Below are 19526 nucleotides of genomic sequence, written 5' to 3'. Positions count from 1 at the left end.
TGTGTGTGTGTGTGTGTGTGTGTGTTAATTAACAAGTAAAAATAATTATTTTAAAAGGAGAATTACCGACAAAATGTTAAGTAAATGGACACACGTGCATCTAACGTGGCATTTTATTGTGGCAACGTTTCGGTCTCCAGGAGCTTCGTCAAATCGTTACTCATTGGCTTGACAAAACTCCTGGAGAGCGAAACGTTGCCACAGTGAAACGTCGCGTTACTTAGTTGCATCTGTGCCCATTTATCAAACATTTGGGTATCTTTATCCAGGAAACGTTTCGCCAGCCAGTGTCTTCTTCAGTCCAATAAAAAGATCGTTTACTATACAACTGTATACATCAGGTCACCAGCTGACAGGAAAGAAGAGACAAGGTCAGTAACACCTCCATTACTTCCCTAAATGGATCACGAGAATGAGTAGACAAGTTTATTAAGGTACCATAGATACAGTTACACAAATTATCATACATAGTAACCAGTGTTTAAATGACCTAGGATAACCCAAAAAGTCAGACGCAGTGACTTATTTCTACTGGGGTAATTGAAAAAGACTGAAGAAAATCGCAATTAAATAATGGTATCGAATCCCTCTTGATGACCTCACGAACCACTTTCAAGCCACTGGTGTAATCGCTGGAATCCTTTGAAGTCCCGGGGAGCTCCTTACGGAGATTGACGGCTCCCAAAATGCACCACACCGACCAGAGGTATAAATGGAGAGAGGCAGACGGGGTGAGGATCAGTGGTGCTCGCACAGTGTTAGGGGGAGTGTTGCTGCTCCACCTCCCGCTCGCTCTGAATTAAAAACTTTGTAGCATGTGATTATTCTAAATGCATCACAGTTTCCAGGATTTTCGTCGTCAAAGTTCTCCATACTCTGAAAATGAAGTGACGAACCTCAAAAATACACATTTAGGTGTTTTTGAAAAGACTATTTCCGAGCGATGGTGTTTTGTATTAGTACTGAGTGTACAATATGTGTGTGTGTCTGACTGGATAGTAACTGGACCGGTGACCAGGGAAGTATAACATCTGCAGCAATTAACAAGGTAATCAATAAAACTGGTTTATAAACACCATATATATATTATTGTACCCACGGAACAAGTGGTATTGATCAATAACAACACTGCAGAAAGAAAGATCGCAGTCAACAGGATTCGAAACTACTACTGGGGACTGTCAAGATTCCCAGGCAGCGCTCTAGTCCACTCGGTCACACAAATGCCACATGGACTAGGCAGCCTGGTTTACAAGCCATGTTTCTTTCCTGTGAACCAGTCTACCCATTCTACGTGGCATTTGTGGGGCCGTATGGACTAGAGAGCTGCCTGGGAATCTTGACAGTCCCCAGTAGTAGTTTCGAATCCTGTTGACTGCGATCTTTCTTTGTATATACCCGCTTGTTTCTGCGTTCATATACACACGAAATTATTTGTAAACATTATCTCTATGTCCACAGCAGGACTCAAACCTGCAACAGAGTGCACAGTACTCTGGCGTCGTGGATAAAGTACTGTGTACTCTGCCGACCTGGAGAGTATTCCGGGGATCAACGCCCCCGCGGCCAGGTCCACGACCAGGCCTCCCGGTGGATCAGGGCCTGATTAACTAGACTGTTACTGCTGGCCGCACATAGTCTCACGAACGAACCACAGCCCAGGCTGATCCGGAACTGACTTTAGGTATCTGTCCAGCTCCCTCTTGAAGACGACCAGGAATCTATTGGTAATGCCCCTTATGGCTGGTGCGAGGCTGTTGAAACAGCCTTGGGCCCCGGACATTTATTGTGTTTTCTCTTAGTGTACTAATGGCGCCCCTACTTTTCACTGGGGGTATGTTGCATCGCCTGCCAAGTCTTTTACTTTCGTAGGGAGTGATTTGTGTGCAGATTAGGAACCAGTCCCTCCAGGATCTTGCAGGTGTAGATTATGATGTATCTCTCTCGCCTGCGCTCCAGTGAGTACAAATCAAGTGCTTCCAAGCGTCCCCAGTAGTTAAGGTGTTTGATGGAACTGATACGTGCAGTAAAGGTTCTCTGTACATTCTCTAGATCTGCAATTTTACCTGCCTTGAATGGAGATGTTAATGTACAGTAGTATGCCAGAGTAGAGAGAACAAGCGATTTAAAAAGGATCATTACTGGCTTGGCAGCTCTTGTCTTGAATGTTCTCATTATCCATCCTATTAGTTTCCTCGCAGATGTGATAGTGGCATTGTTGTGGTCCTTGAAGGTGAGATCCTCGGACATTACCACTCCCAAGTCCTTCACATAACTTTTCCACTCTATTGTGTGATTAGAGTTTGTAGTATACTCAATTCTAGCTATTATTTCCTCCAGTTTTCCATAACGGAGTAGTTGGAATTTGTCTTCAGTGAACATCACATTGTTTTCCGTTGCCCATTGGAAAACTTGGTTTACATCTTCATGGAGATTCGCCGTGTCCTCAATGGAAGACACTCTCATGCAGATCCTAGAATAGTCTGCATGAGAATAATATGAGGATGAGGAACAGGATAGGGGCGAATACTGTGCCTTGTGGAACAGAGCCCTTCACTGTGGCACCTTCCGATTTAATTCTATTTACTACTCCTCTGTGTTCGATTGGTTAGAAAGTTGAAGATCCATCTGCTCACTTTGCCAGTTATCCCTTCAGCACGCATTTTGTGTGCTATTACGCCATGATCGCACTTGTCGAAGGCTCTTGCAAAAACTGAGTATACTACATCTGCATTTTGTTTCTTTTCCAGTACATCCAAGACCATACCATAGTGGTCCAGGAGTTGCGAGAGGCAGGAGTGATCTGCTCTGAACCCATGTTGCCCTGGATTGTGCAACTGTTCGGAGTCCAAGTGGTTTGCAATCCTACTTCTTAGACTCTTTCAAAGACTTTTATGATGTGGGATGTTAAGAGCTATTGGTCTATAGTTCTTAGCTATTGCTTTGCTGCCACCTTTATGGAGTGAAATCTCACCTGTGTCTATGCTCCTTCTCCATAGCATCCTTAGGGCCCGTGAGAGAGGTTTCTTGCAGTTCTTAATGAACAGAGTTCCACGAGTCTGAGCCTGGGGCTGAGTGCATGGGTATGTTGTGAATGGTTTTCTCAAAGTCTAGTGGAGTTAGGGTTATGTCAGAAATTTGGCATACAGTGACAGGGTTTTGAGGTTCATTCATGAAAAAATTATTTGGATTGTCTATCTTTAGACTGATTAGTGGTTCGCTAAACACAGAGTCGTAATGAGATTTCAGTATCTCACTCATTTCTTTGTTGTCATCTGTATAGTATCCATCTTGTCTGAGTAAGGGCCTTATACTAGATGTGGTTTTTGCCTTGTTTTTGGCATATGAAAAGAACCATTTCGAATATCTTTAAATTTCACTAATCACTTTTAGCACCTCTTGTCTCTCCTGGATCCTATATGAGTCCTTTAACTTAAGCTCAATATTTTCCACTTCCCTGGTTAGCGCTTCCGTCTGTGTTTCTGGTGCAGAGTTTACACGTTCGAGTTCTGGAGTGGACGTAGAGACAATGTGTGTGTGTGTGTGTGTGTGTACTCACCTAGTTGAGGTTGCAGGGGTCGAGTCCAAGCTCCTGGCCCCGTGTATGTGTGTGTGTGTGTGTGTGTGTGTGTGTGTGTGTGTGTGTGTGTGTGTGTGTGTGTGTGTGTGTGTGTGTGTGTGAGTGAGTGTGTGTGTGTGTGTGTGTGTGTGTGTGTGTGTGTGTGTGTGTGTGTGTGTGTGTGTGTGTGTGTGTGTGTGTGTGTGTGTGTGTGTGTGTCGTGCCGGATAGGTAAAACTTGCGATTTTAGCTTAAATACCAACGCTCTTCTTGCCGAATAAGGCAAGGGAAAATTTGTGTATGCAATAATTTCGCAAAAATCATTCTGAACCTAACGAAAAAAAATGTATTTCATTGTGTCTATTTATTATTAAATTAATGCAAACTTATCTAAAATATATTTAGTTAGATTAGGCAAAATTAAATTGCGCTTGTTATAATAAGGTTAGGTAAGTTATCTAAGGTGCTTTTGTTAAAAAATATTAATTTTAACATTAACATAAAGGAAAAATATGTATCTTTAAACGTATAAGAGAAAATTTTAGAAAGGACTTAATTTTAAATGAGTTCTTGCTAATTGACCAATTTTACCTATTCGGCACGATGATATATATATATATATATATATATATATATATATATATATATATATATATATATATATATATATATATATATATATGTATACATATGTATATATATATGTATACATATATATATATATATATATATATATATATATATATATATATATATATATATATATATATATATATATGCGCGTGTGTGTGTGTATATATATATATATATATATATATATATATATATATATATATATATATATATATATATATATATATATATATATATATATATATATATATGTATATATATATATATATATATATATATATATATATATATATATATATATATATATATATATATATATATATATATATATATATATATATATATATATATATATATATATATATATTATTTTTTTTTATTGTCACACTGGCCGATTCCCACCAAGGCAGGGTGGCCCGAAAAAGAAAAACTTTCACCATCATTCACTCCATCACTGTCTTGCCAGAAGGGTGCTTTACACTACAGTTTTTAAACTGCAACATTAACACCCCTCCTTCAGAGTGCAGGCACTGTACTTCCCATCTCCAGGACTCAAGTCCGGCCTGCCGGTTTCCCTGAACCCCTTCATAAATGTTACTTTGCTCACACTCCAACAGCACGTCAAGTATTAAAAACCATTTGTCTCCATTCACTCCTATCAAACACGCTCACGCATGCCTGCTGGAAGTCCAAGCCCCTCGCACACAAAACCTCCTTTACCCCCTCCCTCCAACCTTTCCTAGGCCGACCCCTACCCCGCCTTCCTTCCACTACAGACTGATACACTCTTGAAGTTATTCTGTTTCGTTCCATTCTCTCCACATGTCCGAACCACCTCAACAACCCTTCCTCCGCCCTCTGGACAACAGTTTTGGTAATCCCGCACCTCCTCCTAACTTCCAAACTACGAATTCTCTGCATTATATTCACACCACACATTGCTCTCAGACATGACATCTCCACTGCCTCCAGCCTTCTCCTCGCTGCAACATTCATCACCCATGCTTCACACCCATATAAGAGAGTTGGTAAAACTATACTCTCATACATTCCCCTCTTTGCCTCCAAGGACAAAGTTCTTTGTCTCCACAGACTCCTAAGTGCACCACTCACCCTTTTCCCCTCATCAATTCTATGATTCACCTCATCTTTCATAGACCCATCCGCTGACATGTCAACTCCCAAATATCTGAATACATTCACCTCCTCCATACTCTCTCCCTCCAATCTGATATCCAATCTTTCATCACCTAATCTTTTTGTTATCCTCATAACCTTACTCTTTCCTGTATTCACTTTCAATTTTCTTCTTTTGCACACCCTACCAAATTCATCCACCAATCTCTGCAACTTCTCTTCAGAATCTCCCAAGAGCACAGTATCATCAGCAAAGAGCAACTGTGACAACTCCCACTTTATGTGTGATTCTTTATCTTTTAACTCCACGCCTCTTGCCAAGACCCTCGCATTTACTTCTCTTACAACCCCATCTATAAATATATTAAACAACCACGGTGACATCACACATCCTTGTCTAAGGCCTACTTTTACTGGGAAATAATTTCCCTCTTTCCTACATACTCTAACTTGAGCCTCACTATCCTCGTAAAAACTCTTCACTGCTTTCAGTAACCTACCTCCTACACCATACACCTGCAACATCTGCCACATTGCCCCCCTATCCACCCTGTCATACACCTTTTCCAAATCCATAAATGCCACAAAGACCTCTTTAGCCTTATCTAAATACTGTTCACTTATATGTTTCACTGTAAACACCTGGTCCACACACCCCCTACCTTTCCTAAAGCCTCCTTGTTCATCTGCTATCCTATTCTCCGTCTTACTCTTAATTCTTTCAATAATAACTCTACCATACACTTTGCCAGGTATACTCAACAGACTTATCCCCCTATAATTTTTGCACTCTCTTTTATCCCCTTTGCCTTTATACAAAGGAACTATGCATGCTCTCTGCCAATCCCTAGGTACCTTACCCTCTTCCATACATTTATTAAATAATTGCACCAACCACTCCAAAACTATATCCCCACCTGCTTTTAACATTTCTATCTTTATCCCATCAATCCCGGCTGCCTTACCCCCTTTCATTTTACCTACTGCCTCACGAACTTCCCCCACACTCACAACTGGCTCTTCCTCACTCCTACAAGATGTTGTTCCTCCTTGCCCTATACACGAAATCACAGCTTCCCTATCTTCATCAACATTTAACAATTCCTCAAAATATTCCCTCCATCTTCCCAATACCTCTAACTCTCCATTTAATAACTCTCCTCTCCTATTTTTAACTGACAAATCCATTTGTTCTCTAGGCTTTCTTAACTTGTTAATCTCACTCCAAAACTTTTTCTTATTTTCAACAAAATTTGTTGATAACATCTCACCCACTCTCTCATTCGCTCTCTTTTTACATTGCTTCACCACTCTCTTAACCTCTCTCTTTTTCTCCATATACTCTTCCCTCCTTGCATCACTTCTACTTTGTAAAAACTTTTCATATGCTATCTTTTTCTCCCTTACTACTCTCTTCACATCATCATTCCACCAATCGCTCCTCTTCCCTCCCGCACCCACTTTCCTGTAACCACAAACTTCTGCTGAACACTCTAACACTACATTTTTAAACCTACCCCATACCTCTTGGACCCCATTGCCTATGCTCTCATTAGCCCATCTATCCTTAAATAGCTGTTTATATCTTACCCTAACTGCCTCCTCTTTTAGTTTATAAACCTTCACCTCTCTCTTCCCTGATGCTTCTATTCTCCTTGTATCCCATCTACCTTTTACTCTTAGTGTAGCTACAACTAGAAAGTGATCTGATATATCTGTGGCCCCTCTATAAACATGTACATCCTGAAGTCTACTCAACAGTCTTTTATCTACCAATATATATATATATATATATATATATATATATATATATATATATATATATATATATATACACACGAAACCACAAGTGGTAATTTGCGTAGTGTTATCCTGTGTGGGCTGATAAAGCCACACTGTGGAGGCAGGATGAGAGTAATATAAAGCAGGATAAATGCAATAAAGAATAAGATAAATTTAGAGTAGGATAAGAGCAGTATAGCGCAGGCTGGATGAAATATACATCAGGATAAGAGCAAACAGAGAAGGATAAGAGCAATAAATAGCAGGCTAAAAGCAATACAAATCAGAATAAGAGCAATACAGGGAAAGATAAGAGCAATATGGAGGATAAGAACAATACAGAGAAGGATAAGAGCAATATAGAGCAGGATAAGAGCACTAAAGAGTTTGACTTAGGTAAAGTTCCGAGTGTTAGAGCCGGCCTCTTATCCAGCCAGTCTGGCAACTCAGGTCCCGCAACACAGAGGTCAGTGGTCCGTGACCGTCACCCCAGCTGGTCAGTCAGGTCCCACAACACAGAGGTCAGTGGTCCGTGACCGTCACCCCAGATGGTCAGTCAGGTCCCACAACACAGAGGTCAGTGGTCCGTGACCGTCACCCCAGTTGGTCAGTCAGGTCCCACAACACAGAGGTCAGTGGTCCGTGACCGTCACCCAGCTGGTCAGTCAGGTCCCACAACACAGAGGTCAGTGGTCCGTGACCGTCACCCAGCTGGTCAGTCAGGTCCTGCAACACAGAGGTCAGTGGTCCGTGACCGTCACCCAGCTGGTCAGTCAGGTCCTGCAACACAGAGGTCAGTGGTCCGTGACCGTCACCCAGCAGGTCAGTCAGGTCCTGCAACACAGAGGTCAGTGGTCCGTGACCGTCACCCAGCTGATCAGCAAGTCCGTGACCGTAACCCTGTCTACCTGGATTCGATTTCAGGGGTCATCGCCCCCCATGACCCGGTCTCGGACCAGTCCTCCAGGTTGCCGCCCTGATCCACCAGGCTGTTACTGCCGCACCTTGTTATAACAATTCCTCGCTGTCGAACAAGATGCGGCACTAGTCCTACACTGTATATTAGGCCGATCCATGCTAATAAAGATCTCTTGATCCATTGTGTTGGCGCTAATTACCTCTTCGGTTGAAAGGTGATTATCCGTGATTCAAGCGGTGCTGTATGACCCTCCCCCCCCAACAGGGGTGTCACTAGCACGTTAAGAGACAATAAAATAAGTGTCAGGGGCCCGAGACTGTTCAACTGCCTCCCAGCATACATAAGGTGGATTACCAATAGACCCCTGGCAGTCTTCAAGCAGGCACTGGACAAGCACCTAAAGTCGGTACCTGACCAGCCGGGCTGTGGCTCGTACGTTGAATTGCGTGCAGCCAGCAGTAACAGCCTGGTTGATCAGGCTCTGATCCACCAGGAGGCCTGGTCACAGACCGGGCCGCGGGGGCGTTGACCCCCGGAACTCTCTCCAGGTAAACTCTAGGTCCAGGTAAACGGATTTAGCGATTCGTCTTGAGTTCAGCGACAGCTGGATATGTTTTAGTGATCATGTGAGCCATGAGAGGTATCTCTGGGACTGACCACCTCAAACCTTTACTTCCCCTCTTCCTCAGTCTTCAACAGATTCATCAAGGCTGAGGGAATGATTACCTCATCTTTTTTATATAGTTCTACAGTCTTCAAATTATGTCATAGAATATGTATTGATAAAGCCACTGGATGGCGAAACGTCTACGTTAAAGATTCTCAGATGTTGCATTTGTGTCTAATTTTCATTTCCCACTATACATATCCCACAATATATATTCCACTATACATATCCCACAATATATATCCCACTATACATATCCCACAATATATATCCCACTATACATATCCCACAATATATATCCCACTATACATATCCCACAATATATATTCCACTATACATATCCCACAATATATATCCCACTATACATATCCCACAATATATATCCCACTATACATATCCCACAATATATATCCCACTATACATATCCCACAATATATATCCCACTATACATATCCCACAATATATATCCCACTATACATATCCCACAATATATATCCCACTATACATATCCCACAATATATATCCCACTATACATATCCCACAATATATATCCCACTATACATATCCCACAATATATATCCCACTATACATATCCCACAATATATATCCCACTATACATATCCCACAATATATATCCCACTATACATATCCCACAATATATATCCCACTATACATATCCCACAATATATATCCCACTATACATATCCCACAATATATATCCCACTATACATATCCCACAATATATATATCTCACTATACATATCCCACAATATATATCCCACTATACATATCCCACAATATATATTCCACTATACATATCCCACAATATATATCACACTATACATATCCCACAATATATATCCCACTATACATATCCCACAATATATATATATATCTCACTATACATATCCCACAATATATATCCTACTATACATATCCCACAATATATATATCCCACTATACATATCCCACAATATATATCTCACTATACATATCCCACAATATATATCCCACTATACATATCCCACAATATATATATCCCACTATACATATCCCACAACATATATATCATGTGGGAGTTCGAACACGTGGATAGGGTAAAGTAATACTCACGTAGGCTGGTAGTACGTATATTACGGATAATGTGGGGAGCGCCCTTACAGCCGTACCTATCTCTCTGCTCTCTCTCGTATAACTGACTGCCGCCCACAGTACCCATATGTGAGGGGGTCTTTGAATACTGCTGTGGTCAGCACATGATACAGACAGTGACTCAGGCAGAGACGGTTGGTAGTGAGTCAACTACTGGTACACTGGTTACTGGTAACTGGTTACTACTACTGAGATATATCCCACTATACATATCCCACAATATATATATCCCACTATACATATCGCACAATATATATATATATCTCACTATACATATCCCACAATATATATCCCACTATACATATCCCACAATATATATCCCACTATACATATCCCACAATATATATATCTCACTATACATATCCCACAATATATATATCTCACTATACATATCCCACAATATATATCCCACTATATATATCCCACAATATATATCCCACTATACATATCCCACAATATATATATCTCACTATACATATCCCACAATATATATCCCACTATACATATCCCACAATATATATCCCACTATACATATCCCACACTATATATCCCACTATACATATCCCACAATATATATCACACTATACATATCCCACAATATATATCCCACTATACATATCCCACAATATATATCCCACAATATATATCCCACAATATATATCCCACAATATATATCCCACAATATATATCCCACAATATATATCCCACAATATACATCCCGCTATACATATCCCACAATATATATCCCACTATACATATCCCACAATATATATCCCACTATACATATCCCACAATATATATCCCACTATACATATCCCACAATATATATCCCACTATACATATCCCACAATATATATCCCGCAATATATATCCCACAATATATATCCCACAATATATATCCCACTATACATATCCCACAATATATATTCCACTATACATATCCCACAATATATATCACACTATACATATCCCACAATATATATCCCACTATACATATCCCACAATATATATATCTCACTATACATATCCCACAATATATATCCTACTATACATATCCCACAATATATATATCCCACTATACATATCCCACAATATATATCTCACTATACATATCCCACAATATATATCACACTATACATATCCCACAATATATATCCCACTATACATATCCCACAATATATATATCTCACTATACATATCCCACAATATATATCCTACTATACATATCCCACAATATATATATCCCACTATACATATCCCACAATATATATCTCACTATACATATCCCACAATATATATCCCACTATACATATCCCACAATATATATATCCCACTATACATATCCCACAACATATATATCATGTGGGAGTTCGAACACGTGGATAGGGTAAAGTAATACTCACGTAGGCTGGTAGTACGTATATTACGGATAATGTGGGGAGCGCCCTTACAGCCGTACCTATCTCTCTGCTCTCTCTCGTATATCTGACTGCCGCCCACAGTACCCATATGTGAGGGGGTCTTTGAATACTGCTGTGGTCAGCACATGATACAGACAGTGACTCAGGCAGAGACGGTTGGTAGTGAGTCAACTACTGGTACACTGGTTACTGGTAACTGGTTACTACTACTGAGATATATCCCACTATACATATCCCACAATATATATATCCCACTATACATATCGCACAATATATATATCTCACTATACATATCCCACAATATATATCCCACTATACATATCCCACAATATATATCCCACTATACATATCCCACAATATATATATCTCACTATACATATCCCACAATATATATATCTCACTATACATATCCCACAATATATATCCCACTATACATATCCCACAATATATATCCCACTATACATATCCCACAATATATATATCTCACTATACATATCCCACAATATATATCCCACTATACATATCCCACAATATATATCCCACTATACATATCCCACACTATATATCCCACTATACATATCCCACAATATATATCCCACTATACATATCCCACAATATATATCCCACTATACATATCCCACAATATATATCCCACAATATATATCCCACAATATATATCCCACAATATATATCCCACAATATACATCCCGCTATACATATCCCACAATATATATCCCACTATACATATCCCACAATATATATCCCACTATACATATCCCACAATATATATCCCACTATACATATCCCACAATATATATCCCACTATACATATCCCACAATATATATCCCGCAATATATATCCCACAATATATATCCCACAATATATATCCCACAATATATATCCCACAATATATATATCCCACAATATATATCCCACAATATATATCCCACAATATATATCCCACAATATATATCCCACTATACATATCCCACAATATATATCCCACTACACATATCCACAATATATATCCCACAATATATATCCCACTATACATATCCCACAATATATATCCCACTATACATATCCACAATATATATCCCACAATATATATCCCACTATACATATCCACAATATATATCCCACAATATATATCCCACAATATATATCCCACAATATATATCCCACTATACATATCCCACAATATATATCCCACTATACATATCGCACAATATATATCCCACAATATATATCCCACTATACATATCCCACAATATATATCCCACAATATATATCACACTATACTATCCCATTCCAAGGGATATAGGAAAGTAAGTTTATTCAGGTAAACATACACATAAATACAGTTACATAAATTATCAGCCACCCACCAGGGCATTATGGGGAGACCCCTGGTTGTCTTCAAGAGGGAGCTGGACAGATACCTGGTTGTCTTCAAGAGGGAGCTGGACAGATACCTGGTTGTCTTCAAGAGGGAGCTGGACAGATACCTGGTTGTCTTCAAGAGGGAGCTGGACAGATACCTTGTTGTCTTCAAGAGGGAGCTGGACAGATACCTGGTTGTCTTCAAGAGGGAGCTGGACAGATACCTGGTTGTCTTCAAGAGGGAGCAGGAAGAGGGAGCAGATACCTGGTTGTCTTCAACAGGGAGCTGGACAGATACCTGGTTGTCTTCAAGAGGGAGCAGGACAGATACCTGGTTGTCTTCAAGAGGGAGCTGGACAGATACCTGGTTGTCTTCAAGAGGGAGCTGGACAGATACCTGGTTGTCTTCAAGAGGGAGCTGGACAGATACCTGGTTGTCTTCAAGAGGGAGCTGGACAGATACCTGGTTGTCTTCAAGAGGGAGCTGGACAGATACCTGGTTGTCTTCAAGAGGGAGCTGGACAGATACCTGGTTGTCTTCAAGAGGGAGCTGGACAGATACCTGGTTGTCTTCAAGAGGGAGCTGGACAGATACCTGGTTGTCTTCAAGAGGGAGCTGGACAGATACCTGGTTGTCTTCAAGAGGGAGATGGACAGATACCTGGTTGTCTTCAAGAGGGAGCTGGACAGATACCTGGTTGTCTTCAAGAGGGAGCTGGACAGATACCTGGTTGTCTTCAAGAGGGAGCTGGACAGATACCTGGTTGTCTTCAAGAGGGAGCTGGACAGATACCTGGTTGTCTTCAAGAGGGAGCTGGACAGATACCTGGTTGTCTTCAAGAGGGAGCTGGACAGATACCTGGTTGTCTTCAAGAGGGAGCTGGACAGATACCTGGTTGTCTTCAAGAGGGAGCTGGACAGATACCTGGTTGTCTTCAAGAGGGAGCTGGACAGATACCTGGTTGTCTTCAAGAGGGAGCTGGACAGATACCTGGTTGTCTTCAAGAGGGAGCTGGACAGATACCTGGTTGTCTTCAAGAGGGAGCTGGACAGATACCTGGTTGTCTTCAAGAGGGAGCTGGACAGATACCTGGTTGTCTTCAAGAGGGAGCTGGACAGATACCTGGTTGTCTTCAAGAGGGAGCTGGACAGATCCCTGGTTGTCTTCAAGAGGGAGCTGGACAGATCCCTGGTTGTCTTCAAGAGGGAGCTGGACAGATACCTAAAGACGGTGCCGGATCATCCGGGCTGTGGTTCGTACGTTGGATTGCGTGCGGCCAGCAGTAACAACCTCGTTGATCAGGCCCTGATCCACTAGGAGGCCTGGTCGTGGACAGGGCCGCGGGGGCGTTGATCTCCGGAATGCCCTCCAGGTAGACTCCGGGTAGGTAGAGCAGCATATATGTAGATTACCTAAGATAACCCAACTCAGACAAAGTGACTTATTTCCACTGAGGTCCTCTTAACGTATCCCCCCTTTCCGGGATAATCTTACTATACTTATACCCTTTGAGGGATAGTCAAAATTAAAGGTTAACAATGAAAGTAGTGCCCATAGTTTCCTCTTGTAAGTGTCTTGGCGTCACTATCCCGTGTATATTAACGACCGTACACAAAATCGACAATGTAATGATAGATTCAAAGCTACTACTACTACTACCACCGCCACCACCACTACTATTCCCTCGCTCCCTCCCATATCGTCTGTAGGCCTTCTCTACTTTTCCCGCATCAGTTGTGACTTGACAATGGTCCAGGATAGGCAGAAGTGTCCTTCTTACAGCTGTTAAGAGGTGTAGTAAGGTGAAACCTGGACTGTGCTAGCAGTTTCTTAACAACCGGTTATGATTAAGGTTGAAGTTCAGAGGCGTAACTCCGTAAGTCTGCGTGCACCAGGAGGCTTGGGTCCCGTGTCAACAAATTTTAGTCTGCGACAACTGGTTCATAGAGGTATAAGAGGTATTCTACCTTGAATGTTGTTATTCTCAGTTGTTTGAGATCTGAGTGGAATTTGAGGCTTACCACTCCCAGAGTACTTTATACTGTCTCATATTACCGATTGTTTGAAATTAGGAACATAGGAATGGAGGAACACTGCAGAAGGCCTACTGGCCCATACAAGGCAGGTTCTTATCAAACCCACCCCTTCCCAAAGCAACCTTTTTGTTCTTTAACAGGCGTTTTGAGTCGGATACAGGTAGATTCAGCACTAAAATCAGTAGTGCCGTAGCTCACACACAGAGGTCCGGGGGTCGATTTCCGGTACGGCTGGAAAACATTAGGACGGGTTTCCTTAGGACAACTGCTGTCCATGTTCAGCTAGCAGCACAAAGGGTATTTGGGTGTTAGTCGACTGGTGTGGGTCGCATCCTGGGGATAAAAATTACCTAATTTTCGGGAAATGGTCTGCATAACAAGTGACTTTCTATATAGTAGTATGTCATTGATGTCAGCTAGGACTGTATACCTTGTACATGTACTTGTAGAAATAAACATTATTATTATTATTATTATTATTATTATTATTATTATTATTATTATTATTATTATTATTATTCATATTAATATTTTATTCACGAAATCGAAATAACGCGATTACGAACTAACCATGGAACGGGTGGGGAGTTCAAACCTCATCTTCCACTGCTGTCGCCGCTGACTGGTGAAACGTTTCCCGGATATAGATATCCAAATGTTGCACAAGCGTCTTATTTATCATCCAGGGGATGGGTGTAGGATGACTACAGTGTCCCACACAATGGGTAGGAGGTGACTACCACCCACAGTGTCCCACACAATGGGTAGGAGGTGACTACCACCCACAGTGTCCCACACAATGGGTAGGAGGTGACTACCACCCACAGTGACCCACACCATGGGTAGGAGGTGACTACCACCCACAGTATCCCACACCATGGGTAGGAGGTGACTACCACCCACAGTGACCCACACCATGGGTAGGAGGTGACTACCACCCACAGTGTCCCACACCATGGGTAGGAGGTGACTACCACCCACAGTGTCCCACACAATGGGTAGGAGGTGACTACCACCCACAGTGTCCCACACAATGGGTAGGAGGTGACTACCACCCACAGTGACCCACACCATGGGTAGGAGGTGACTACCACCCACAGTATCCCACACCATGGGTAGGAGGTGACTACCACCCACAGTGACCCACACCATGGGTAGGAGTTGACTACCACCCACAGTGTCCCACCCCATGGGTAGGAGGTGACTACCACCCACAGTGACCCACACCATGGGTAGGAGGTGACTACCACCCACAGTGACCCACACCATGGGTAGGAGATGACTACCACCTACAGTGTCCCACACCATGGGTAGGAGGTGACTACCACCCACCGTGTCCCACACCAGAGGTATCTGGATACCTGGAGGGTTTTCCGGGGATCAACGCCCCCGCGGCCCGGTCCATGACCAGGCCTCCCGATGGATCAGGGCCTGATCAACTAGGCTGTTACTGCTGGCCGCACGCAGTCCAACTTAGGAGCCACAGCCCGGCTGATCCGGCACTGACTTCAGGTATCTGTCCAGCTCTCTCTTGAAGGCAGCCAGGGGTTTATTGGCAATTCCCCTAATGCTTGATGGGAGGCTGTTGAACAGTCTTGGACCCCGGACACTTACGGTGTTTTCCCTTAGTGTACCAATGGCGCTCCTACTTTTTATTGGGGGCATTTTGCATCGCCTGCCCAGTCTTTTACTTTCGTAGGGAGTGATTTCTGTGTGCAGATTTGGGACCATTCCTTCCAAGATTTTCCAAGTGTAGATTATGATATATCTCTCCCTCCTGCGTTCCGACGAGTACAAGTCAAGTGCTTCCAAGCGTTCCCAGTAGTTAAGGTGCTTGACAGAACTTATACGTGCAGTAAAGAGGTGACTACCACCCAGTGTCCCACACCATGGGTAGGAGATGACTACCACCCACAGTGACCCGCACCATGGGTAGGAGGTGACTACCACCCACAGTGACCCACGACATGGGTAGGAGATGACTACCACCCACAGTGTCCCGCACCATGGGTAGGAGATGACTACCACCCACAGTGTCCCACACCATGGGTAGGAGATGACTACCACCCACAGTGACCCGCACCATGGGTAGGAGATGACTACCACCCACAGTGTCCCACACCATGGGTAGGAGGTGACTACCACCCACAGTGTCCCACACCATGGGTAGGAGGTGACTACCACCCACAGTGTCCCACACCATGGGTAGGAGATGACTACCACCCACAGTGACCCGCGCCATGGGTAGGAGGTGACTAGGGAAATATAAACACAAATGCAGTATAATGTGATCCTTTATTGACAACGTTTCACCCACACAGTGGGCTTTTTCAAGTCACACACGGATCTGTGTGCGACTTGAAAAAGCCCACTGTGTGGGTGAAACGTTGTCAATAAAGGATCACATTATACTGCATTTGTGTTTATATTTCCATTGTGTCGGTATTTTATACCATTTATTTCCAGGAGGTGACTACCACCCACAGTGTCCCACACCATGGGTAGGAGGTGACTACCACCCACAGTGCCCCACACCATGGGTAGGAGGTGACTACCACCCACAGTGACCCACACCATGGGTAGGAGGTGACTACCACCCACAGTGTCCCACACCAAGGGTAGGAGATGACTACCACCCAGTGACCTACACCATGGGTAGGAGGTGACTACCACCCATAGTGTCCCACACCATGGGTAGGAGGTGACTACCACCCACAGTGACCCACACCATGGGTAGGAGGTGACTTCCACCCACAGTGACCTACACCATGGGTAGGAGGTGACTACCACCCACAGTGACCCACACCATGGGTAGGAGATGACTACCACCCACAGTGACCCACACCATGGGTAGGTGACTACCACCCACAGTGACCCGCACCATGGGTAGGTGACTACCACCCACAGTGACCCACACCATGGGTAGGAGGTGACTACCACCCACAGCGACCCACACCATGGGTAGGAGGTGACTACCACCCACAGTGTCCCACACCAAGGGTAGGAGATGACTACCACCCAGTGACCTACACCATGGGTAGGAGGTGACTAAAACCCATAGTGTCCCACACCATGGGTAGGAGGTGACTACCACCCACAGTGACCCACACCATGGGTAGGAGGTGACTTCCACCCACAGTGACCCACGCCATGGGTAGGAGGTGACTACCACCCACAGTGACCCACACCATGGGTAGGAGATGACTACCACCCACAGTGACCCACGCCATGGGTAGGAGGTGACTACCACCCACAGTGTCCCACACCATGGGTAGATGACTACCACCCACAGTGACCCACGCCATGGGTAGGAGGTGACTACCACCCACAGTGACCCACGCCATGGGTAGGAGGTGACTACCACCCACAGTGTCCCACACCATGGGTAGGAGATGACTACCACCCACAGTGACCCACGCCATGGGTAGGAGGTGACTACCACCCACAGTGTCCCACACCATGGGTAGGAGGTGACTACCACCCACAGTCTCCCACACCCTGGGTAGGAGGTGACTACCCCCCACCGTGCCCCTCACCATGGGTAGGAGGTGACTACCACCCACAGTGACCCACCCCATGGGTAGGAGGTGACTACCACCCACAGTGTCCCACACCATGGGTAGGAGTGTGACTACCACCCACAGTGACCCACACCATGGGTAGGAGGTGACTACCACCCACAGTGTCCCACACCATGGGTAGGAGATGACTACCACCCACAGTGACCCACACCATGGGTAGGAGGTGACTACCACCCACAGTGTCCCACACCATGGGTAGGAGATGACTACCACCCACAGTGACCCACACCATGGGTAGGAGGTGACTACCACCCACAGTGTCCCACACCATGGGTAGGAGGTGACTACCACCCACAGTGTCCCACACCATGGGTAGGAGGTGACTACCACCCACAGTGTCCCACACCATGGGTAGGAGGTGACTACCACCCACCGTGTCCCACGCCATGGGTAGGAGGTGACTACCACCCACAGTGTCCCACACCATGGGTAGGAGATGACTACCACCCACAGTGACCCACGCCATGGGTAGGAGGTGACTACCACCCACAGTGACACACACCCTGGGTAGGAGGTGACTACCACCCACAGTGTCCCACACCATGGGTAGGAGGTGACTACCACCCACAGTGTCCCACACCATGGGTAGGAGATGACTACCACCCACAGTGACCCACACCATGGGTAGGAGGTGACTACCACCCACAGTGTCCCACACCATGGGTAGGAGGTGACTACCACCCACAGTGGCCATGGGTAGGAGGTGACTACCACCCACAGTGACCCACTCCATGGGTAGGAGGTGACTACCACCCACAGTGACCCACACCATGGGTTGGAGGGACTACCACCCACAGTGTCCCACACCATGGGTAGATGACTACCACCCACAGTGACCCACACCATGGGTAGGAGGTGACTACCACCCACAGTGTCCCACACCATGGGTAGGAGGTGACTACCACCCACAGTGACCCACACCATGGGTAGGAGGTGACTACCACCCACAGTGGCCCACCCCACGGGTCGGAGTTGACTACCACCCACAGTGACCCACACCATGGGTAGGAGGTGACTACCACCCACAGTGTCCCACACCATGGGTAGGAGGTGACTACCACCCACAGTGACCCACACCATGGGTAGGAGGTGACTACCACCCACAGTGTCCCACACCATGGGTAGGAGGTGACTACCACCCACAGTGACCCACGCCATGGGTAGGAGGTGACTACCACCCACAGTGTCCCACACCATGGGTAGGAGGTGACTACCACCCACAGTGACCCACACCATGGGTAGGAGGTGACTACC

The 19526-nt window shown here is 44.2% G+C and overlaps 1 protein-coding gene across 3 annotated transcripts in view; it reads left to right on the top strand.

Moving 5' to 3' along the window:
• The first annotated feature begins 734 nt into the window (after positions 1-734).
• Positions 735-19526, top strand: part of LOC128688204 (facilitated trehalose transporter Tret1-like) — a 133140-nt gene continuing 114348 nt past the window's right edge. For all 3 annotated transcript variants that reach the window (XM_070079994.1, XM_070079992.1, XM_070079993.1), the window contains exon 1: positions 735-1048. The gene's annotated coding sequence lies outside the window, so the exon portion shown is untranslated. The remainder of the gene's footprint in view (positions 1049-19526) is intronic.

This window comes from Cherax quadricarinatus, unplaced genomic scaffold (assembly GCF_038502225.1).
Source record: "Cherax quadricarinatus isolate ZL_2023a unplaced genomic scaffold, ASM3850222v1 Contig68, whole genome shotgun sequence".
Lineage (NCBI taxonomy): Eukaryota > Metazoa > Arthropoda > Malacostraca > Decapoda > Parastacidae > Cherax > Cherax quadricarinatus.
Note: the sequence above shows the minus strand (reverse complement) of the source record. Positions and strands in the feature narration are given on the sequence as shown.